Source organism: Giraffa tippelskirchi, chromosome X (assembly GCF_054371585.1).
Source record: "Giraffa tippelskirchi isolate mGirTip1 chromosome X, T2T-mGirTip1v1.2.pri, whole genome shotgun sequence".
NCBI classification, from domain to species: Eukaryota; Metazoa; Chordata; class Mammalia; order Artiodactyla; family Giraffidae; genus Giraffa; species Giraffa tippelskirchi.
Window position 1 is genome coordinate 134,257,081 of NC_137289.1, and position 26,365 is coordinate 134,283,445.

At 37.2% G+C, this 26,365-nt stretch overlaps 1 long non-coding RNA gene across 1 annotated transcript in view; it reads left to right on the forward strand.

Annotated features, from left to right (window-relative positions):
• The window catches only part of LOC145537167 (uncharacterized), a 966,757-nt gene that overhangs the window by 264,885 nt on the left and 675,507 nt on the right, over nucleotides 1-26,365 (forward strand). The gene's annotated exons all lie outside the window — the stretch shown is intronic.

Below are 26,365 nucleotides of genomic sequence, written 5' to 3' on the forward strand. Positions count from 1 at the left end.
TACTAGCTCTTGGTTTCATCATTTCTAGTCTTTGCTATTTTATTTTGCTTCCTAGTTTAAAAATCCTTCCTTCTTCTTTTAATTTATTGCACTGATTTTCTGAAATTCTTGAATTTGACTTCTTAGTTCATTTATTTTCCAATTTTTGTATAGCCTTAAAAGTCTTTTAATTCTATAGTTATCTGAGCAAGCTTTGCCTGAATTTCATATATAGGCTTCTTAGTGTCATTAATTTGTAAACAGTTTACATATGAAATTTAGGTTTTGTTTTAATTGCAGTCATTCCAAATAGAGTATTTACATTTCCCAATGGCTAGAACTCTTTATTCTTTGTTATTAATATCCAGTTCTATTAAAATTGTATAGTAGATTTTTAAAGGTCCCATCTGTTTATGTTTTATAAATGTTGAATGCATTTTGAAAAAAAAGATTTTTTTTATTACCTCTTTGTAGGATAGGGCTTCACTGGTGGCTCAGAGGGTAAAGCGTCTGCCCACAATGCGGGAGACCTGGGTTTAATCCCTGGGTCGGGAAGATCCCCTGGAGAAGGAAATGGCAACCCACTCCAGTACACTTGCCTGGAGAATCCCCACGGATGGAGGAGCCGGGTAGGCTTCAGCCCACGGGGTCACAAAGAGTTGGACACGACTGAGCGACTTCACTTTCACTTTTGTAGGATAACATTCTTGACTCTGATATTTTAAGCTAGTTTCATTATTTATAGTATTTGAAGTCACTGTTACTCTTTTTCTGGTTTACTTATTTGATTTGCTGGTTTCTTAGAGAGATACATTGAATTCTCCATCATGACTGTTTTATTTTTAAACTTTTCATTTCTCATATTTTTGCTTCATATATCTTAAAATATTCAATCCTATTTTTCCACTGGCTGACTACAGATGGAAATTGTATTTAGTTCTGGTTGTAACTTTTAAGGAAAACAGACTATGGATCATAGCTAAAAATAAAAAAAATGATCAGAGTTATCAAAGAACTCAAGTCATGTCACTTGGTGACTAGTAAAAGGAACTGGTGCATTTCATTTAGATGTTAAATGGGTATAACTTTTTGATATGCCATTGGACAGTGAAGTTAAGGTTGATCTGAATAACTTCAAATAGCAGAACTGGAAAAAGTTTGGAAAAATAATAAGAAAGCTGTGTTTGTCTCAGTATAAGGACAGTATTCTGATAAAGTTGTTCTAAAATGAAGTTGAAAGCTGCTGGAGGTGGTGAAATTGCTGTCACTGAGGTAGGCTAGCAGAGGCTAAATTACTACTTGCCAGGCTACTATGAAAGAATTCAAGCATTGGCTCAAAGGTAGGATGAGAAGATTGTTATCACTTTAATTGTTTCTAAGGAGATTTGTTCTTCATTGTTATGTATTTTCTCATTCACACCTTCTCATATGTAAATAAGATATTTACAAGGCTCAACTTAGTATTGCAGGTCAAAACTGTGTTGTTTCATGTCTTCAACCTGTGGGACAACAAGCAAGGGCAGAGCATATATAGACCTCCTCCATCCACCTAGTATGATCGACAGAATCTGAAAATGGCAGCCACTCTGTGGAATCAAAGAATGATAGCAATAAATGTGATTTTAAAGACTATCTAAACTCACCTCCCAGTCAGGCAGATCATAGGCCTCAAAGCTATATTTCTCATTATAAAAGTCATTCAGTTTATTTTTACATCTGACAGTTTTTTTTTTTCTCCATAGAATAGTGTTCTTTCCTTGTAGTATCCTACATGAATTTTTTTGTATTAATTCAAAGATTTTGTGACCCATTCCTCCTCTTTCATGTCATATTTCCTGCCATTTTTTTTTTGTTATATGAAGTTTTTGTGATGAATCATGTCTTCATTTTTTTTAAAAAAAAAAATCTTCTCAACATCTTTAGGAGGTGTTTTTTTTTTTCAATAGGAATTAATGTGCCTGAATTATTGAAACATTCACAGAGTGGTTTTCTGATTGCTTATTCTAGTCACCCCAGGGGTATTACTGGCTCAGGACTAATTTTTTGGTTAATATCTCAACTTAAAAAATCCAGCATCACTAAGGAGGACACATTTAGATTCTAAATTGGTATGTGACACCATCTTGGAATTTTCACTTCCTCATGAGATTTGTTTTACATTTAGAGACAAAGTGAAAGTGAAGTTGCTCAGTCATGTCTGACTCTTTGTGACCCCATGGACTGTAGCCTACCATGCTCCTCAGTCCATGGAATTTTCCAGGCAAGAGTGCTAGAGTGGGTTGCCATTTCCTTCTCCAGGGGATCTTCCCGACCCAGGGATCGAACCTGGGTCTCCCGCATTGCAGACGCTTTACCGTCTGAGCCACCAAGGAAGCCCAATTTAGAGACAAAGGCTCAGTCAATTTTTCTTGCCATTTTATTGAGCTGGTGGAGTATGTCTTTCACTATATATGCAACCCTTCTTTTGAGGGTTCTGGTTTTAAGAAAAATGTCTCAACACCAAATTCTTGCTTTGGACCCATCTAAGCCTTCATTTATTATCTTTTTTTGTTGATTAGAACAAAATTCCATATCAAGAATATATAAAATAATCTTAAAAATTTAAAAGCTGAACAACCCAATGTAAAAACAAAAAAATAGCGGAGTATTTAATCCAACACTTTACAAAAGGAGATACACAAATGGCCTATGAAAATGTGCTCAAGTCATTACTAATCAGGAAAGTGCAAATTAAAATCACACCTTTTAGGCTAAAATTCAGAAGGATGACAAGACCAAGTGTTGATAAGCATGCAGAACAACTGAAAGTCTTAGCTGTTGTTTGTAAAAAGGAAAATGGTACAGCATCTTTAGTGAACAATCTAGCAATTTGTGAGAAAGGTAATCATATACTTACATATAACCAAGCAATCCCATTCCTTAATATTTTCCCAAGAAAGATGAAAATATATCTCCACAAAAATGCTACTCTATGGCTCTTGATATCATCTTTTCACATAATAACTAGAACTGGAAACAACCCAAATGGACATTAAGAGGTGAATGGGTTAACAAAGCAGTGTGTATTTATACAGTGGAATATTACTCAGCAATAAAAAAAGAATGAATTACTGATACATTCTTTATTAAGGAATCTAAAACACATGCTAAGTGAAAGAAGCTAAACATAAAAGAGTACATGGAGTAATATACTATTTATAAAATTTTAGAAAAGGCTAAGCTCCATTGGTGGTAGTCTGGACTGGGTAGAGACAGACACTTTTTGGGGATTTGAAAATGTTCTATAGCTTGAATGTCATGGTGACTACATGGCATGTACATTGAACAAAATGCATTGGATTGCACTGCAAAATATTTGCATTTTAATCATATGTAAATTGTATCAAACGTTATTAAAAATATAAAACAAAGATAACATCCCCTGGCATGGCTAGCATATCAGCTAGTGTACTACTTTGACTTTCAAGTCCCACATTTCTGGCAAATAATATTTTTCTGTGTTTCTTCTTGTGCCTTGTCATTTTCTTCAACTCTATGAGATATAATTGACATACAACATTGCATATGTTTAATGTCTACACTGTATTGATTTGCTATACTTAGCACTGATTACCACTATAAGGTTAGTTAACAGCTCCATCACTTCACATAGTTGTCTTTGTGTGTGGGTGGCAAGAACATTTAAGATTTATTCTTCTGTCCACTTTTAAGTATATAATACAGTATTGTTAGCTATTATCACCTTGTTGTACAATGTTGTTGTTCGTTGTTGTTCAGTCACTCAGTTGTGTCTGACTATTTGCGACCCCAGGGACTGAAGCACTCCAGGCTTCCCTGTCCTTACCATCTCCTGGAACTGCTGAAACTCATGGCCATTGAGTCGGTGATGCCATCCAACCATCTTGCCCTCTGTCATCTTCTTCTCCTCCTGCCTTCAGTCTTTCCCAGGATCAGGGTCTTTTCAAATGAGTTGGCTCTTTGCATCAGGTAGCTGAAGTATTGGTGCTTCAGCATCAGTTCTTCCAATGAATATTCAGGGTTGATTACATTTAGGATTGACTGGGTTGATCTCTTTGAAGTCCAAGGGACTCTCAAGAGCCCTGTCCAACACCAAAGCTCAAGAGCATCAATTCTTGGGCACTCAGCCTTCTTTCTGGTCCAACTCTCACATCCATACATGACTACTGGAAAAACCGTAGCTTTGACTAAACGGACCTTGGTCGGCAAAGTAATATCTCTACTTTATAATATGCTGTCTAGGTTTGTCTTAGCTTTTCTTCCAAGGAGCAAGCATCTTTTAATTTCATGGCTGGGGTCACCATCTGCAGTGATTTTGGAGCCCAAGAAAATAAAGTCTCTCATTGTTTCCATTGTTTCCCCATCTATTTGCCAAGAAGTAATGGGAGCTGATGCCAAGCTCTTAGTTTTTTGAATGTTGAGTTTTAAGCCAGCTTTTTCACTTTCCTCTTTCACTTTCATCAAGAGACTCTTTAGTTCTTCTTCACTTTCTGCCATAAGGATTATGTCATCTACATATCTGAGGTTATTGATATTTCTCCTGGCAATCTTGACTCCTCCTTGTGCTTAATCCAACCAGCTTTTCACATGATGTCCTCTGCATATAAGTTGAATAAGCAGGGTGACAATATACAGTTCAACATACTCCTTTCCCAATTTGGAACCAGTCCTTTGTTCTATCTCTGGTTCTAATGGTTGCTTTTTGACCTGCTTACAGGTTTCTCAGGAGGCAGGTAAGGTGGTATGATATTCCCATTTCTTGAAAATTTTCCAGTTTGTTATGATCCACACAGTCAAAAGATTTAGCATAGTCAATGAAACAGAAGGAGTTGTTTTTCTGGAATTCTCTTGCTTTTTCTATTATCCAGTGGACATTGGCAATTTGATCTCTCGTTCCTCTGCCTTTTCTAAAGCCAACTTGAACATCTGGAAGTTCTAGGTTCAAGTACTGTTGAAGCCTGGCTTGCAGAATTTTGAGCTTTACTTTGCTAGTGAGTGAGACAAGTGCAATTGTGTAGTAGTTTGAACATTCTTTGGCATTGCCTTTCTTTGGGATTGAAATGAAAGTTGACCTTTTCCAGTCCTGTGGCCACTGCTGAGTTTTCCAAATTTGCTGGCATACTGAGTGCAGCAGTTTCACAGCATCATCTTTCAGGATTTCAAATAGCTCAACTGGAATTCCATCACCTCCACTAACTTTGTTCATAGTGATGCTTCCTAAAGCCCAGTTGACTTTGCACTCCAGGATGTCTGGCTCTAGGTGAGTGACCACACCATCATGGTTATCTGGGTCATTAAGATATCTTTTGTATAGTTCTTCTGTGTATTCTTGCCACCTCTTCTTAATATCTTCTGCTTCTGTTAGGTCCATGCCATTTCTGTCCTTTATTGTATGCATGTTTGCATGAAATGCTCCCTTGGTATCTCTAATTTTCTTGAAGAGATCTCTAGTCTTTCCCATTCTATTGTTTTCCTGTATTTCTTTGCATTGATCACTTAAGAAGGCTTTCTTATCTCTCCTTGCTATTTTTTGGAACTCTGTATTCAGATGGGTATATCTTTCCCTTTCTCCTTTGCCTTCAGCTTCTCTTCTTTTCTCAGCATCTGTAAGGCCTCTTCAGACAACTGTCTTGCCTTCTTTAATTTCTTTTTCTTGGGGTGGTTTTGACCACCACCTCCTGTACAATGTCACTAACCTCTGTGCATAGTTCCTCAGGCACTCTGTCTATTAGATCTAATCCCTTGAATCTATTTCTCACTTCCTCTGTATAATCATAAGGGATTTGATATAGGTCATACCTGAATAGCCTAGTGATTTTCTCTACTTTCTTCAAGTTAAGTCTGAATTTGGCCATAAGTAGCTCATGATCTGAGGCACAGTCTGCTCTCAGTCTTGTTTTTGCTGACTGTATAGAGCTTCTCTATCTTCCACTGCAAAGAATATAATCAGTCTGATTTTGGTATTGACCATCTGGTGATGTCCATATGTAGAATCATCTCTTGTGTTGTTGGAAGAGGGTGTTTGCTATGACCAGTGCATTCTCTTGGCAAAACTCTGTTAGCCTTTGCCCTATTTATTTTGTACTCTAAGACCAAACTTGCCTGTTACTCCAGGTATCTCTTGAGTTCCTACTTTTGCACTGTAGTCCCCAGTGATGAAAACAACATCTTCTTTTGGTGTTAGTTCTGAAAGATCATGTAAGTTTCATAGAACTGTTCAACTTTAGCTTCTTCAATGTTAGTGTTTGGGACATAGACTTGGACTACTGTGATATTGAATGGTTTGCCTTGGAAATGAACAGAGATCATTCTGTAATTTTTGAGATTGCACCCAAGTACTGCATTTTGGACTCCTTTGTTGACTATGAGGGCTACTCCATTTCTTCTAAGGGGTTCTTGCCCACAGTAATAGATGGTCATCTGAATTAAATTCACCCATTCCAGTCCATTTTAGTTCACTGATTCCTAAATTGTCAATGTTCACTCTTGCCATCTCCCGTTTGACCACTTTCAATTTGCCATGATTCATGGAGCTAACATTCCAGGTTCCTATGCAGTATTGTTTTTTACAGCATAGTGCTTTACTTTCACCACCAGACACATCCACGACTGAGCGTTTTTTCTGCTTTGGCTCAGCCTCTTCATTCCTTCTCGAGGTATTTCTCTGCTCTTCTCCAGGAGCATATTGGGCACCTACCAACTTGGGAAGTTCATCATTCAGTGTCCTATCTTTTTGTCTTTTCATACTGTTCATGGGGTTCTCAAGGCAAGAATGCTGAAGTGGTTTTCCATTCCCTTCTCCAGTGGAGCACGTTTTGTCAGAACTCTCCACCATGACCCATCTGTCTTGGGTGGCCGTACATGATATGGCTCATAGTTTCATTGAGTTAGACAAGGCTGTGATTCATGTGATCAGCTTTGTTAGTTTTCTGTGATTGGGCTTTTCATTCTGTCTGCCCCCTGATGGATGAGGATAAGAGGCTTGTGGAAGCTTCCTGATGGGAGGGAAAGGCTGTGGGGAAACTGGGTCTTGCTCTGGTTGGTGGGACCATGCTCAGTAAATCTTTGATTCAATTTTCTACTGATGTTGTACATTAGGTTCCCAGAATTTAGTTATCTTAAAACTGGAAGTTTTTACTGTTTGATCACCATCTTTCCATTTTATCCAACCCCCAACTTGTCATAACAACTGTGACTCTCTCTTTCTATGACTTTGCCTTAATTTCCACATGTAAGTAATAGTATACAATATTTGTCTTTCCCCATCTGACTTAATGCTGTCAGACTCCATTTATGTTGTTTGAAATAGCAGGGTTTCCTTTTCTCATGGATGAATAATAGCCCACTGCATATACCATATTTTCTTTATCTATTCATCCATCGGTGAACACTTAGGTTATTTCTGTGTCTTGATTATTGTGAATAATGCTGCAGTGAACAGGAAAGTGCAGATATATCTTTGGAATCATGTTTTCATTTCCTTCGTGTATATACCCAGATGTGGAATTGCTGGATCATGTGGTAACTCTATTTTTAATTTATTGAAGAATATCCATGCTACTTTCCATCTTGGCTGTATCAATCTACATTCCTACCATTGATGCATAAAGGTTCCCCTTTGTCTCCATTCTTTCCATTGCATGTTATTGCTTGTCTTTTTAAAAAAATCTCGTCTTTTTGATAATAGCCATTCTAACAGGTGTGAAGTGCTCTCATTTTGGTATTGATTTACATTTCTCTGGTGATTGATGACATTGAGTATCTTTTCATGTACTTGTTAATCATTTGTGTGTCTTCTTCAGAAAAAATGTCTGTTCAGTTCTTCTGCCCATTTTTATTTAACTAATTTATTTATTTGCTCCACCATGTGGCATGTGTGATCTCAGTTCCTTGATCAGGGATCAAGCCTGCACCCCTTGCACTGGCAGCACAGAGTCTTAATTGCTGGACTGCCAGGGAAGTCGCTCTTCTGCTTAATTTAAAATAGGATTTTTGCTATTGATTTGTATGAATTATTTATTTATTTGAGATTTAACCCCTTGTCAGATATATGCTTGGCAAATATTTTCTCCTATTCCACAGATGGCCTTTTCATTTTGTTGATTGTTTTGCTATGCAGACGTGTTTCAGTTTGAATAAGTCCCGCATGTTGATTGTTTGCTTTTGTTGCTTCCATTTTGGGGTCATATCCAAAAAATTATTGCCAATACCAATAACAAAGAGCTTTTCCCCTTTGATTTCTTATAAGAGTTTTATAGTTCCCAGTCTTAGGTTTAAGTCTTTAATCCATTGTGAATTAATTTTTGTTAGTGGTGTAAGATAGGGGTTTAGTTTCATTCTTCTGTATTAGTTCTGAAGTTTCCCCACCACCATTTATTTAAGAGACTGTCATATCTCCATTGTTCTTTGTTCCTTTGTCAAATGTTAGTTGATGGTGTCTGTGGAGGTTTATTTCTGGGCTTTTGATTTGTTCCCTTGGTCTATGTGTCTATTTTAATGCCAATACCATACTGGTTTGATTACTTTATCTTTGTAGTTTAGTTTGAAATCAGGATCTGTGTTGTCTCCACCTTTCTTCTTCTCAAGATTACTTTGAATATTGGGTGTCATTTGAATTTTAGGCCTTTTTTTTCCTATTTCTGTTAAAATATCATTGGAATTTTCATAGACATTAAACCTTTAGATGGTTTTGGGTAGTTGGACATTTTTAACAGTATTAGTTCTCACAGTACAGGAACACAGGATTATCTTTACATTTGTTTTGTGTCTTCAATTACTTTCATCAAAGCCTTGTAGTTTTCAGTGTACAAATCCTTCACCTCTTTGGTTAAAATTATTACTAATTTTTATAATGCTATGGTGAATGGGATTTTTTCTTTATTTTTTCAGCAATATTGTTATTAGTTTAGAAATGTTTCTTTTTTTTAATAAATTTATTTATTTTAGTTGGGGGCTAATTACTTTACAATATTGTAATAGTTTTTACCATACATTGACATGAATCAGCCATGGGTTTACATGTGTTCCCCTTCCTGGACCCCCACCCACCTCCCTCCCCATCACACCCCTCTGGGTCATCCCATTGCCCCGGCCCTGAGCCCCTGTCCCATGCATCGAACATGGAATGGTGTTCTGTTTCACATATGATAATATACATGTTTCAATGCTATTCTCCCAGAACGTCCCACCCTCACCTTCTCCCTCAGAGTCCACAAAATTGTTCTATGCATCTGTGTCTCTTATTCTGTCTCGCATATAGGGTTATCGTTACCATCTTTCAAATTCCATATATATGCATTAGTATACTGTATTGGTGTTTTTCTTTCTGGCTTACTTCACTCTGTATAATGGGCTCCAGTTTCATCCATCTCAGTAGAACCGATTCAAATGTATTTTTTTTAATGGCTGAGTAATATTCCATTGTGTATATGTACCACAGCTTCCTTATCCATTCGTCTGCTGATGGACATCTAGGTTGCTTCCATGTCCTAGCTATTGTAAATGTTTCTTATTTGAGCATTGCTAGTGGCTATTGCAGTCCTTTTGTCTGGAATGTGACAGACTGCAAATCTGGAAAACTCAGCAGTGGCCACAGGACTGGAAAAGGTCAGTTTTCATTCCAATCCCAAAGAAACACAATGCCAAAGAATGCTCAAACTACCGCATAATTGCACTCATCTCACACACTAATAAAGTAATGCTCAAAATTCTCCAAGCCAGGCTTCAGCAATACGTGAACTGCAAACTTCCAGATGTTCAAGCTGGTTTTAGAAAAGGCAGAGGAATCAGAGATCAAATTGCCAACATCAGCTGGATCATTGAAAAAGCAAGAGAGCTCCAGAAAAACATCTATTTCTGCTTTATTGGCTATGCCAAAGCCTTTGACTGTGTGGATCACAATAACTGTGGAAAATTCTGAAAGAGATGAGAATACCAGACCATCTGACCTGTCTCTTGAGAAACCTGTATGCAGGTCAGGAAGCAACAGTTAGAACTGGACATGGGACAACTCCTTTTCCAGATAGGAAAAGGAATACGTCAAGGCTGTATATTGTCACCCTGCTTATATAACTTATATGCAGAGTACATCATGAGAAACACTGGGCTGGAAGAAGCAGAAGCTGGAATCAAGATTCCCGGGAGAAATATCAATAACCTCAGATATGCAGATGATACCACCCTTATGGCAGAAAGTGAAGAAGAACTAAAGAGCCTCTTGATGAAAGTTAAAGAGGAGAGTGAAAAAGTTGGTTTACAGCTCAACGTTCAGAAAACTAAGATCATGGCATCTGGTCCCATCACTTCATGGGAAATAGATGGGGAAACAGTGTCAGACTTTATTTTGGGGGGCTCCAAAATCACTGCTGATGGTGATTGCAGCCATGAAGTTAAAAGACACTTACTCCTTGGAAGGAAAGTTATGACCAACCTAGATAGCATATTTAAAAGCAGAGACATTACTTTGCCAACAAAGGTCCGTCTAGTCAAGGCTATGGTTTTTCCAATGGTCATACATGGATGTGAGAGTTGGACAGTGAAGAAAACTGAGTGCCGAAGAATTGATGCTTTTGAACTGTGGTGTTGGAGAAGACTCTTTCAAGTCCCTTGGACTGCAAGGAGATCCAACCAGTCCATCCTAAAGGAGATCAGTCCTGGGTGTTCATTGGAAGGACTGATGCTAAAGCTGAAACTCCAATACTTGAGCCATCTCATGTGAAGAGTTGGGTGGAAAAGACCCTAACGCTGGGAAGGATTGGGGCAGGAGGAGAAGGGGACGACAGAGGATGAGATGGCTGGATGGCATCACTGACTCTATGGACATGAGTTTGGGTGGACTCTGGGAGTTGATTATGGACAGGGAGGCCTGGCGTGCTGCGATTCATGGGGTCGCAAAGAGTCGGACACGACTGAGCGACTGAACTGAACTGAGGGGCTATTGCAAGAGCAATTTCACATTAGTCATATTGCTAGTTCTAGAAATTGCAGAATCCTATGCTTTTTGTCTTTGGTTTGCTAAATGGTGAATTTATCATGAGAATTAAGTTTACCCGTGAAAAATATCCTAGATTATGGATAGTTGATATTTGAGAAATACACAAGAACAGTAATATTTGTTTTGTATTTATTGTTCGTTGGGCACTCTTATAAATGCTTTCACATCTGGTGGTGAATTCAGTTCTCATACCAACATTTAGACTAAGTATTATTATTCACATTTTTATGTGAGGAAACTGACATTAATTGACTGACTGACTTTGGTTCCTGCTGGCAACAAATTGCAATCTGGAATATAAACCAAGCCTTCTGATTCCAATTCCAGGTTTGTTTGAGGTTGAAATTTATCACATCTGTAACATTGACAGATCATTCATAAAATTAAAATATAAACATACTTTTAATATTGTAAACAGTCTTAAGGACATTGTTCATAATGTAGTTTGCGTCCCCTTATGTTATGGCCCTGGTAATAAAGTCATTCAATTGAATACCAGTAATATATTTATCTCTTAAAAAATCTATCACAGTATGATTGTTGCCTGATTTGTCCTCATATTTGAAAAGGGTCCTCATGACTCCTGCCTAGGATGACGCTCCCCTAGCTGAGGTTATGTATGGTAGGCAACAGGATAAATTTATGACCTCAGTGTTCAAGAACAAGGGCAACTGTTGTCTGTATTCCAGGTGAAGGATATCTAGAAATACAGAAAAAGTCATAAACATAACACTTTGGATTTTCAATGTAGAAATACAATACGTAAAGCAGTTTATAGGCTAGAACTTGAAAATAATCCATGAGGCATCATACTTGGAGAGAGAGCCTTCTATAGAATGCCTGCTTTTGTACATGTAGCAGAAAAGGAAATTTTAAAGCTCCAAACTTTTAACAATAATGATTATGCAACCCTCATTCCCTTCATCGGAGGAGGCTATGGCAACCCACTCCAGTACTCTTGCCTGGAAAATCCCATGGACAGAGGAGCCTGGTGGGCTGCAGTCCATGGGGTCGCTAAGAGTCGGACACGACTGAGCAGCTTCACTTACACTTTTCACTTTCATGCATTGGAGAAGGAAATGGCAACCCAGTCCAGTATTCTTGCCTGGAGAATCCCAAGGACAGCAGAGCCTGGTGGGCTGCTGTCTATGGGGTCGCACAGAGTCGGACACGACTGAAGCGACCTAGCAGCAGGAGCAGCATGCCCTTCATACTTTGATTGACAGGAAGTTTACTGAATTTAATGCTCAAACAATAGTAACTACATTAGGCCAGTATATTTGCAAGAAGGTAAGTGGATACCAGATCGTGGACTATCTCGTGGTGATAGACTAAGTGGTTAGGATTTTTCCTGAAGTTGATGGGCAACACTATATTATTCAAGTGAGGGAATGGTCTGGCAATTTGTACTTTGAAAATTGCTTGGTATCATTTTGGAGGAAAAATTGGAGTGGGAAGACTCAGAAATTAAGACCACTGAAAAGAGTATTACATTAATCTTTTAGAAAGGATACTGATTTGACCTGTGACATCTGCAGAGAGTCTTAAAAATAGTCACCTTACCAGGGGGATAATAGAGAAAAGGACTCTGGATTTTGGCTTAGACACTTAGTAGATTTAAGGGCTAATTAAAAGACTTAGGCATGCATACAATGAATATGGATGCTCACCTAAATATAAGCTTTGAGTAAATTAAAAAAGCCTTTGTTATGATGAGGCAAGCTCTAAAGAAGATAGAAAAGAATTTCTCAAAATTTTAGTGTGAATATATAATAACCGAGCATCTTGATACCATGGATTCTAATTCAATAAGTCTGCATTTCTAACATTTTCTTAAGAGATGTGATGATACTGGTGCTCAGAACTCACTTTGAGTGGCAAAGTTCTAGCCATCCACTGCACTCTGAATGTTTAATCTTTATTTTCACTTTCTTTGGTTCTCTTATATTTGTTTTATTTTTGGCTTTGCTGAGTCTTTGTTGCTTTGTGTGGGCTTTCTCCAGTTGTGGTTAGTGGTGCTACTCTTTGTTGCAGTGCACAGGCTTCTCATTGTGGTGGCTTCTCCTATTGCAGAGCACGGGCTCCATGGCACATGGGCTTCAGTAGTTGCAACTCTCGGGCCCTAGAGCCTGGGTTCAGTACTTGTGGCACCTGGGCGTAGTTGTTCCATGGCATGTGGGGTCTTCCCAGACCAGGGATCAAACCTGTGTCCCCTACATTGGCAGACTGATGTTTGCCACTGTGCCACCAGGGAAGTCCTCTCTTGTATTTGTTTGATACTATATCTTGTCTCTTCGTTCTCTTTTCTGGGTCCCTTTGATGAATAGCTGATTTTAAATGACAGTTTATAGCCTCACAATGGAACTCAACTTTTCAGTATTGTCCTTCTTTTAAAATGAGAGACTTGTTAGTCTCTTCACATATGTTGACTTCTCTCATGGCTCAGCCAGTAAGGAGACTGCCTGCAATGCAGGAGACCCGGGTTCAATTCCTGAGTTGGGAAGATCCCCTGGAGAAGGAAATGGCAACCCACTTCAGTATTCTTGCCTGGAAAATCCCATGGACAGAGGAGCCTGACAGGCTACAGTTCATGTGATCACAAAGAGTTGGACACGACTGAGTGACTTCACTTCACATATGTTGGAGCAGATTCTATAGGTATCCTGCCCGTATGTCCTTTGCCCTTAACATTCTAGTGCAAACTTCCAGTTGTAGTTTTTAATGACTAAAAATTTTTCCTAGTGTCCAAAGAATGCTTTATTTATGTATCTATGTTCTTAGTAAGCTAGAAGAGCCAAACCAGCAACCCTGACCAATGACTGCTGGGAAAATTCACCCTTTGGGGGCTCTTTTCCTCTCCCTATCTTACTTTGCTCTTCTTTTATGTTTACCAGGATCACATCCCAAACAAATTGCTTCCATAGAGAATCCAAAGACAAGGTTGGTAGTTAAAACTGAGTGCATACATGAAATCATCAGGAGAGAGTATGTGAAGTGAAAGAGAATAATGTCTGAGATGAAGACATGGGAAATATGATGTATAGTTGTGTGTCAAATAAAATAAATTCAGGAAAGCAGCAGTCAGAGAGGCAGAATGAAAACCAGAGCAGTCCTACTTTGCAACCTAGTTGCAACTCTGGCTTATCTATCCAGCCACCTTTTGGGCAACTCAACTTGAACATGAAAATTTCTGTGAAACAACCCAAGCTCACCCTTAACTTCTCTGTCTCAGTTACCACGCACATCCTACCAAATTTTGGACTCAGTGGGAGAAGGAGATGATTTGAGAGAATAGAATTAAAACATATACATTATCATATGTAAAACAGAGGAATAGTGTGAGTCCTATACATGAAGCAGGGCACCCAAGGCTGGTGCCTGGGACACTCTAGAGGGATAGGATGGGGAGAGAAGTGGGAGGGGTGTTCAGAATGTTCAGAATGAGGGGATACACATGTTTAACTGTGACTGATTCATGTTGATGTATGTCAGAAACCATCACAATATTGTAAAGCAATTATCCTCCAATTAAAATATATAAAAAAAATAAAACCCACTAAAAACTAATGCGTCTACATGTCACATTGTTATTAAATGGAGTCATCCCTTTCTCTTTATTCTTTACTACCACCATTACAAAAGGTCTACAAACTTTTCCCTTTACCCCTATTTTGACCCCTTTAAGCAGTGCTCTAACAGGCAGTCACATTGATCATATGTCCCGCTGAAAGCAATTCAAAGCTCTCCATTTCTTTCCAAAATAATCCAGAACTCCCCAGCATGACAAAAGTCCTCAGACTTCGCATCCTCTTCTCTCATTGTCTTTGCGCCTGACAATTTAAGCTCTCACCATCCTCAGCTACTGAAAGTTACCCACAATCTCTATTATTTCTTGCTTCTCAGCTCATGTGCATACTGCCCCCTTTTCTGGAACTCCTTCCCCAAACCCCTTCCTCAATGACTTGACTAATTCTTCCAGACTCAGTTTGAATGATACTTGCTATTGGAGTCTTTACCAATGTCCAAAGTGTGGGACTGGAGCCCTTCGTTATTGAAATGTTTTACTGCTATTTTGTGATGTTACCACTCGGCATTATAATTATCTGGTAATTACTCTTTTTCGAACGATATTCTAAACTCCATTGAGCTTAGAGACTTTTTTAAAAAAATAATTATTGTATTCCACTTCCATAGATAAAATAAGTGCACAATAATTTTTTTGAGTGAATAAAAGAAATAGCTCAGTATCTTCAAATGCTAGAGAGAGTATTTAAGCAAGATAAGACAAAAGAACTGAGATTGTTTCTGCAACTAGGGAGAGTTATCAGTGTCTTCAGCAAAAGCAGGTGTATTTCAATATATGGTATAGTATTTGTGGTGCTTTGAACTTTAAATTAAGATAACATAAAGTATGAAATTTTGGAAAAATCATGAGGCATGAGGGAAGGTGTTTAAGAAATACTTCACATATTCATTTTGGCTTAATTAATGTTCAATCTGGGGAAGATGAGAATGCTATACTTTGTTTTCACATTAAAAACACATTTCTTACAATACTAGTTTATTTTGAAAACCTGTATTGTTATTCTTTAGCAGATTTTCAAAAGCTGGAAATAACTTAAAGGCAGGCAATTCTTCTCCCTTTGGCACTGCTAGTAATGTGCCTGGGAGAAGGAAATGGCAACCCACTCCAGTATTCTTGCCTAGAGAATCCTGTGGACAGAGGAGCCTGGTGGGCTGCTGTCTATGGGGTCGCACAGAGTTGGACACGACTGAAGTGACTTAGCATGCATGCATGAATTGGAGGAGGAACTGACAACCCACTCCAGTATTCTTGCCTGAAGAATCCCGGGGATGGTGGAGCCTGGTGGTGGGCTGCCGTCTATGGGGTCGCATAGAGTTGGACACAACTGAAGCGACTTAGCAGCAACAACAACAGTAATGTGCATGAGTGAGATGTGTGAGAACTCTCATGCCATGTCACAGCATCACTAAATGGCAAGGGTTTGCTTGAGAGGCCATTAGTTGATACAAATTTTTTGAAAATATCATATGTGTAGAGGGAGTAGCCCTAGCTCACTTCTTTTGGAAACGTGGCACACAGGCTTGGGAAGTTTACTCATCCTGTCTGTAGAGATTTTCTAGCTTTCTGATATATAAGATTGAAAAAAAGGCCCCTAGATTATGTATTATTATTGGTGTCACATGTCAAAAATGTGCTCTATTTCAAGTACGCCTGAAGTATACTTCCTACAAATTTTACAGACATTGCTACATTTTATTCATGAAGTGCCTCTTACCAAAATGCTTGAAGCAAAGCACATGAGTGATAAAAATGTTGGGTGTATAATGAAAAGATTGTAAATTATATAAAGAAAGGAAACAATGTCTTTTGAACAGTTCTCAATCTACATGTCTATCTTTATTTTTAAAGGACAGAACTATAATGAATTAGAAACAAAAAAATGCTCATTGAACAGCTGTATCTACATTTAGATAATCTTGTAAATAAGCTTTGTAAAGAACAACTACTGGGCTAGAGTCAGAGTTTGAATAGAAATTTATTTCTTATAGTGTGATTATATCAGGGGGAGAAAACTTATAAATAGACTCAAAGTAATAATACTTTTTAAAGCCAGTTATAACAACTTTAGAATCAAGATCAAATTACCAATCACCACAAATTTAGCTATATGCCCTATGTAATGCACAGGTAACATACGAATTATATGTAGTATAGTTGTAAGATGTTTAGACTATCTGTCTCTTTTGTCTATGATATCGCTTTACAAGTAAAACACAATTTATCTCAGGGAAATGCAAATCAGAACCCCAAATCACCTCACACCTGGCAGAATGGCTGTCATCCAAAAGAACACAAATAAGGGAGTTGTGGTCTTTGGGGTTGAGCCACCCCTTCTCCTTCCTCCATACTCTGCAATAAATGCTGTACTTTCCCCTCACACAACCTGGAGGCAGTAAACCGACTTTTCTGTGGGACCGGCAAATGGATCCAAGTTCGATTCGAGATCTAGCCCTGGGCCTTTGGAGTGGGAGCACTGACTCCAAGACCCTAGACTACCAGAGAACTAACCCTAGGGAGTATCAAATACTGAGAACTCACACAAAGGAAAAAACTCAAATACAAGACTCGGCATCACCGACCACCAGTAGCACCCTGTACAGGACAACTCATCTAAACAACAAATAAAAATACAAACACAATCATCAGCAGACAGGATTACCACCTCAAACAGCCTTGCCCATCAGAGGAAAAAATAAACAAACAAACAAAAACTCAGCACAAATCTTACCCTATAAGAAGCTTACACAAACCAAACTTACTTGGGCAGAAACCAAAAGGAAGAAAGAATTCAACCCTGAAGCCTGGGGAAAGGAGACCTAAAACACAGTAAGTTAAAAAATATAATGAAAAGGCAGAGAAATACTACACAAATGAAGGAACAAACAAGAAACATAGAAGTCCAAATAAATGAAGAGGTAATAGGCAAAATACCTGAAAAAGAATTCAGAATGATGATAGTAAAGATGATCAAAAACCTTGAAAACAAAATGGGGAAAATGCAAGAATCAATTAACATAGACCTAGAAGAATTAACGAATAAACATAGAAACAAACAACACAATTACTGAAATTAAAAATAAAAGGAATCAATAGCAGAATATCTGAAGCAGAAAAACAAATTAGTGAGCTGGAAGATAAAATGGTGGAAATAACTTCTAAAGAGCAGAATAAAGTAAAAGAATGAAAAGAACTGAGGATAGTCTCAGAAACCAATGGGACAATATCAAACATTCGAATTATAGGGGTCCCAGAAGAAGAAGAGAAAAAGAGAGGGTATGAGACATTTTTTGAAGAGATTATAGTTGAAAAATTTCCCCAATATGGAAAAGGAAATAGTCAATCAAGTCCAACAGGCACAAACAGTCCCATACAGGATAAACACAAGGAGAAACCTGCCAAGACACATACTAATCAAACTAACAAAGACTAAACACAAAGAAAGAACATTAAAAGCAGCAAGGGAGAAGCAACAAGTAACATACAAGGGAAACCCCATATGCTTAACAGCTGATCTTTCAGCAGAAACACTGCAGGCCAGAAGGGAATGGCAGGATATATTTAAAGTACTGAAAGGGAAAAACCTACAACCAAGATTACAGTACCTGGCAAGGATCTCATCCAAAATTGATACAGAAATAAAAAGTTCTTCAGACAAGCAAAAGTTAAGAGAATTCAATACCAACAAACCAGCTTTACAGCAAATGTTAAAGGGATTTATATAGTCAAGAAATACAAGAGAAGAAAAAAGATCTACAAAATCAACCCCAAGCAATTAAGAAAATGGCAATAGGAGCATATATATCAATAATTACTTTAAAAGTAAATGGATTAAATGCTCCAACCCAAAGACACAGACTGGCAGAATGGATACAAAAACAAGACCCATATATATGCTGTCTACAAAAAACGTACTTCAGACCTCAAGACACATATAGATTGAAAGTGAGAGAATGGAAAAACATCTTCCATGCAAATGAGAAGCAAAAGAAAGCTGGAAGTAGCAATCCTCATGTCAGACAAAATAGACCTTGAAATAAAGAAGATTACAAGAGATAAGGAAGGACACTACATAATGATCAAGGGATCAATCCAAGAGAAAGACATAACAATTGTAAATATCTATGCACCCAACATAGGAGACTTCAATACATAAGACAAACACTAGCAGACATAAAAGGAGAAATTGACAGTAATACAATAATAGTAGGAGAATTAAACACCCCACACACACCAATGGACAGATCATCAAAACAGAAAATTAATAAGGTAACACAAGTCTTAAATGATACATTAGATGAGATGTATCTCACTGATATCTTCAGGACATTCCATCCAAATGCAGAAGAATACACCTTATTCCCAAGAGCACACGGGACATTCTCAAGGATAGACCACAAATCAAACCTCAATAAATTTAAGAAAAATTGAAATCATATCAAGCATCTTCTCTGACCACACTATGAGACTAGATATCAATTACCAGAATAAAACTATAAGAAACACAAACACACAGAGATTACACAACACATTTCTAAACAACCAACAGATTACTGAAGAAATCAAAAGGAAAAAAAAAAAATCTAGAAACAAATGACAATGAAAACACGACAACTCAAAACCTATAGGATGCAGCAAACGCAGTTCTAAGAGGGAAGTTTATAGCAATACAATCCTACCTCAAGAAAAACATCGAACAGACAACCTAAATTTATACCTAAAAGAACTGGACGTGGAACAACAGACTGGCTCCAAATAGGAAAAGGAGTACGTCAAGGCTGTATATTGTCACCCTGCTTATTTAACTTATATGCAGAGTACATCAAGAGAAACGCGGGGCTGGAAGAAACACAAGCTGGAATCAAGATTGCCAGGAGAAATATCAATAACCTCAGATATGCAGATGACACCACCCTTATGGCAGAAAGTGAAGAGGAACTAAAGAGCCTCTTGATGAAAGTGAAAGAGGAGAGTGAAAACGTTGGCTTAAAGCTCAACATTCAGAAAACTAAGATCATGGCATCCAGCCCCATCACTTCATGGCAAATAGATGGGGAAACAGTGGAAACAGTAGCAGACTTTGTTTTTCTGGGCTCCAAAATCACTGCAGATGGTGATTATAGCCATGTAATTAAAAGACTCTTGCTCTTTGGAAGGAAAGTTATGACCAACCTAGATAGCATATTAAAAAGCAGAGACATTACTTTGCCAACAAAGGTCCATCTAGTCAAAGCCATGGTTTTTCCAGTAGTCATGTATGGATGTGAGAGTTGGACTATAAAGAAAGCTGAGCACCGAAGAATTGTTGCTTTTGAACTGTGGTGTTGGAGAGGACCCTTGAGAGTCCCTTGGACTGCAAGGAGGTCCAACCAGTCCATCCTAAAGGAGATCAGTCCTGGGTGTTCATTGGAAGGACAGATGTTGAGGCTGAGGCTCCAGTACTTTGGTCACCTGATGTGAAGAACTGACTCATTTGAAAAGACCCTGATGCTGGGAAAGATTCAAGGTGGGACAAGGGAACGACAGAGGATGAGATGGTTGGATGGCATCACCGAGTCAATGGACATGAGTTTGGGTAAACTCTGGGAGTTGGTGATGGATAGAGATGCCTGGGGTGCTGCGGTCCATGGGGTCGCAAAGAGTCAGACCTGACTGAGTGAACTGAACTGAATGCCTATTCTTCTAAAACTCTTTCAAAAAATTGCAGAGGAAGGAGCACTTCCAAACTCATTCTATGAGGATACCATCACCTTGATACCAAAACCAGACAAAGGCTAGACAAAAAAAGAAAACTACAGGCCAATATCACTGATGAGCATAGATGTAAACATCCTCAACAAAATTTTAGCAAACAATTTAGCAACACATCAAAAAGCTCATACACTATGATCAAGTTGGGTTTATTCCAGGAATTCAAGGATTCTTCAATATACACAAATCAATCAATGTGATACACCATGTTAACAAACTGAAAGATAAAAACTATATGATAATCTCAATAGATGCAGAAAGAGCCTTTGACAAAATTCAGCACCCATTTATGATTAAAACTCTTCAAAAATGGGCATAGAAGGAACCTACCTCAACATAATAAAGACCGTATTTATAAGCCTACAGCAAACATTATTCTCAATGGTGAAAAACTGAAAGCATTCCCTCTAATATCAGGAACAAGACAAGGGTGTCCACTTTCACCACTATTATTCAACATAGTTCTGGAAGTCCTAGCTACAGCAATCAGAGAAGAAAAAGAAATAAAAGGAATCCAGATCAGAAAAGAAATAAAGCTCTCACTGTTTGCAGATGACATGATACTGTGCATCGAAAAATCCTAAAGATAGTATCTAGAGCTAATCAGTGAATTCAGTAAAGTTGCCGGATACAAAATCTACACAGAAATCACTTGTATTTCTATATACTAACAATGAAAAATCAGAAAGAGAAATTAAGGAATCAATCCCATTTACCATTGCAACAAAAAAAATTAAATATCTAGGAATAAACTTACCTAAGGAGACAAAAGAACTGTACACAGAAGCTTATAAGACACTAATGAAAGAAATAAAAAATGACATACACAGATGAAGAGATATTCCATGTTCCTGGGTAGGAAGAATCAATATTGTGAAAATGACTAGACTACCAAATGCAATCCTCAGATTCAGTGCAATCCCTGTGAAATTACCAATGACATTTTTCACAGAGCTAGAACAAAAAATTACAGAATTTATGTGGAAACACAAAAGACCTCGAATAACCAAAATAGTCTTGAGAAAGAAGAATGGAGCTGGAGGAATCAACCTTCTGGACTTCAGATTATACTACAAAGCTACAGTCATTAGGACAGTATGGTACTGCCACAAAAACAGAAATATAGACCAATGAAACAAGATAGAAAGGACAGAAATAAACCCATGCACCTATGGGTACCTTATTTTTGACAAAGAAGGCAAGAATATACAATGGGACAAAGATAGCCTCTTCAATAAATGGAGCCGGAAAAATGGACAGCTACATGTAAAAAAATGAAATTAGAACACTTCCTAACACCACACACAAAGATAAACCCAAAATGGATTAAAGACCTAAATGTAAGACCAGAAACTATAAGACTCTTAGAGGAAAACATAGGCAGAACGGTCAATGACATAAAACAAGACCATCTATGACCCACCTGCTAGAGTAACAGAAATAAAAACAAAAGTAAACAAGTGGGACCTGATTAAACTTAAATGCTTTCGCAGAGGAAAGGAACTACAAGAAAGGTGAAAAGACAACCCTCAGAATGGGAGAAAATAATACCAAATGAAACAATTGACAAAATATACAAGCAGCTCATACAACTCAATGCCAGAAAAACAAACAACCCAGTCAAAAAGTGGGAAAAAGACCTAAAAAGACATTTCTCCAAAGAAGACATACAGATGGCTAACAAACACATGAGAAGATGCTCAACATCGCTCATTATTAGAGAAATGCAAATCAAAACTACAATGAGATATTACCTCACACCAGTCACAATGGCCATCATCAAAAAGCCTACAAACAATAAATGCTGGAGAGGGTGTGGAGAAAAGGGAACACTCTTGCACTGTTGGTGGGAATGTAAATTGATACAGCCACTATGGAAGACGGTATGGAGACTCCTTAAAAAACTAGAAATAAAACCACCATGACCCAGCAATCCCACTTGTAGGCATATACCCTGAGCAAACTAGAATTGAAAAAGACACATGTATCTCATTGTTCATTGCAGGACTATTTACAATAGCTAGAACATGGAAGTAACCTCGATGTCCATCATCAGATGAATGGATAAAGAAGTTTTGGTGCACATACATAATGGAATATTGCTCAGCCATAAAAAGGAATGCATTTGAGTCAGTTCTGATGAGGTGGATGAACCTAGAACCTATTATACAGAATGAAGTGAGTCAGAAAGAGAAAGATAAATATCATATTCTAACACATATGTACAGAATCTAGAATAATGGTACTGAAAAATTTACTTATAGGGCAGCAGTGGAGAAACAGACATAGAGATTAGACTTGTGGACATGGGGAGAGGGGAGGAGAGGGTGAGATGTATGGAAAGAGTAACATAGAAACTTACATTACCATGTGTAAAATAGATAGCCAATGGCAATTTGCTGTATGGCTCAGGAAACTCAAACAGGGTCTCTGTATCAACCGGGAGGGGTTGATGGCGGGGGGAGATAGGAGGGAGGTTCAAAAGGGAGGGAATATATGTATACTTATGACTGATTCATGTTGAGGTTTGACAGAAAACAACAAAATTCTGTAAAGCAATTATCCTTCAATAAAAAATAAATAAAAAAAAGAACACAAATAACAAATGTTGGTGAGTATATGGAAAAAAGGGAACTCACGTACACTGGTGGTGGAAATGTAAATTTGTGCAGCCAATGTGGAAAACAGTATGCAGGTTCCTCAAAAAGCTAAAAACAGACTTACCATATGATTCTGCAATTCCACTCCTGGGTATATATCCAAAAGAACTAAAAACAGTAATTTGAATAGATTCATGTACCCCGGTGTCACAGCATTATTTACAATAGCCAAGACATGGAAACCACTTAAGCATCATTAACAGTTGGATACAGAAGATGTGGTGTGTATACATACACACACACATACGTACATACACACAATAGACTATTGCTCAAATAAAAAAGAATGAAATCTTGCCATTTATAGCACAAATCTTGTACAGATCTTTCATCTCCTTAGTTTATTCCTAAGTATTGTTTTTTGGGTTTTTTTTTTTTTTTTTCTATTGTAAATGGAGTTGTTTTATTTAGGTCTTTTTTGGGTAGTTCACTGTTAGCGTATAGAAACATAATTGGTTTCTGCATGCTGATACTGTATCTTAAGAGTTTACTAAATTTGTTTATTAAATTCTAACAGTCTTTGATGGACTCTCTAACGTTTTCTATGTAGAAGATTATGTCATCTGCAAACGCTGACAATTTTTCTTCTGCCTTTTTGATTTGGATGCCTTTTATGTTTTTCTTGCCTAATTACTCTGGCTAGGACTTCCAATATTGTGTTGAATGGAAGTGATAAGGCCATACTTGATAAGGTCATACTTGATGACCTTAAAGTGATAAGGTCATACTTGCTTTATTCCTGATTTTATGGTAAGAATGTTCAGCTTTTCACTATTAAGTGTGATGTGAGCTGTGAGCTTGTCTTGTAGGGCGTTTATTATGTTGAGTTATATGTCTTCTATACCTAATTTGTTGAGAGTTTTTTTTTTATCATGAATGAATGTTGAATTTTGTCAAATACTTTTACTGTATCTACTGAGGTGATCGTATGGTTTTTACGCTTCATTTTGTTACTGTAGTGTATTACATTAATTTGCATTTGTTGAACTCTCATCGCATCTTAGGGATAAGCCACACTTTATTTTGGTTTATGGTACTTTAATATACTGTTGAATTTAGTTTGCTGTTGTTCTGAATATTTTTGCATCTATGTTCATTTTGAGATATTTGTCTGCGATTTTCTTTTTTTTTAATTTTTGTAGTGTCGTCTGAATTTGGTATCAGGGTAATGGTGGCCTCATAAAATGAGTTTGGAAGGATCATGCCTTCTCTTTAAATTTAGAAGAGTTCAAGTAGGATTAGTATTAATTCTTATTTAAATATTTGGTAGTGTTCACCAGTAAAGCCATCTGGACCTGAACATTTCTTTGCTGGGAGGTTTTTTTATTACTGGATCCATCCCCTCATTTGTTCTATTTGTTAAGAAACCAGATTGGGATTGGATCACAAACACTGGAAATAGTGCTTTGAAACTGAAAATAAACCAGATGCAAGATCAACAAATCTTAGATTGCCATGCACAAATACTATCATCGTTTTGAATATCAGCATTAGCTAAAAGTTAAATATGATATGTTTCAGGATTAAAATGCATCAAAGAGCCTGATACTACTATTTTTCACTGTAAAGTTTATGAATTTATCATAATGTTTTACCACTTTGGTTTTCCTTTTTGTTTTGCATGATGTAAGCAGTAACAGATTCTTTTCAAATTACTGTGCAAATGAATTGCAGGTAAACCTTTGTATTTTGTTAGCATAGTTCTTATGTTATATCCACTCACTTAACTAAATATGCACCCATCATCCACTTCTTTTGTCCTAATTAGGAGAATGTTGAAATGAGTAAGATAAATTTTTACTATCATAGATTTTAAAAGACATTATACAAAGTGGAGGGGCTTCCCAGGCAGTTCAGTGTAAAGAATCCACCTGTCATGTAGGAGACACTGGTTGAATCCCTGGGTTGGGAAGATCCCCTGGAGGAGGAAATGGCAACCCACTCCAGTATTCTTGCCTAGGAAGTCACATGGAGAGAGGAGCCTAGGGAACTGCAGTCCATGGGGTCACAGAGAGTTAGGTACGACTTAGTGACTGAGCATGCAGGCACACATACAAAGTGGATGAGAAAAATCACATTTCAAAAAGTATCTATTTATTTATTTCACTGTGCTGGGTTTTAGCTGCAGTATGTGGGATCTTTTTAAATTGTATCATGGACAATCTTAGTTGTGGCATATGAAATTTTAGTTGTGTTGTTTGGGATCTAGCTCCCTGACCAGGGTTCGCACCTGGGCCCCCTATATTGGGAGCCTTGAGTCTTAGCCACTAGACCACCAGGGAAGTCCTGAAAATTGTATTGGTGATATGCTATAGTGATGGCATATTGAAGCAACATTACTTGAGTTCTAAAGTACAATCTTTAAATTATCTTAGGAAAAATATCATTATTAGAACTTAGTCATCAGAATCTTGATACATAATGTTAGTCATACAAAGTAAGGTTTATAATTTTCATCTATTATATAACAATGAGTTTCAGTTATTTCAAAATTCTAGCATTTCAATAGGGATTATATTTATTTTCAGAAGGAGTTTCAATCATGACAATATAATTCTAATACAGAGATTCACCAGTATGATACAAATTGTACAAATTCACAAAGATGCTTCTAGGTTTTGTATTTGTTTTATTAACCATAACAATAGGAAGAATCACTTTAGTTTTTTTAATTAAACAGCAAGAATAACAGACATTTCTCCTTTCTGGTAAGCATATTAAAAAATAATCATTAAAAGAAAGATGAGAATTGCATACTATAATTTGTGAGATGCCATACCTCAAAAATGACAGAAGCACATTCTTTATAGTATTGATATTTAAACTTAAAATATTGAAAATCATTTTTCATATTTTAACTTACTTTAAATTTTTCACTAAATTTTAAATACACAAATATATTTCCACACATTAATTCTGTATAAATTATTACAGAAAAATCAATAGTATTTTAGTTGCATCTTTGGGTATTTATTTCCATTTTTTAATAGTATTTTTTCATTTTGACTTTTTGATTTCCAAGATTTGAATATGCTGATCGACATCTCAGAAAGGAAAATAATTTAGCTTTCTTTTGTCTCCATGCACATATTAAGATTTCCTGTCACTCTGTCCTGGCAATATAGTTATATGATAGGTTACGTTAGTGCAATCTTCAATGTTTACGTTAGTGTAACTATGTAAACATTATCCATAGCTGAATTACATAATACATTGTGAATCATTTTTTATTTCTTGCAGAATATTTTACCCTGAACCTAATAATTGCCTTGTGTTATGGTTACTTATTTTTTATGTACTTCTCACTAGTTCAGTTCTTTTCTCAAATTATCTAAATCTCCCCTTAATGTATTCAAACACACAAGATATTTTGTTAAGTTG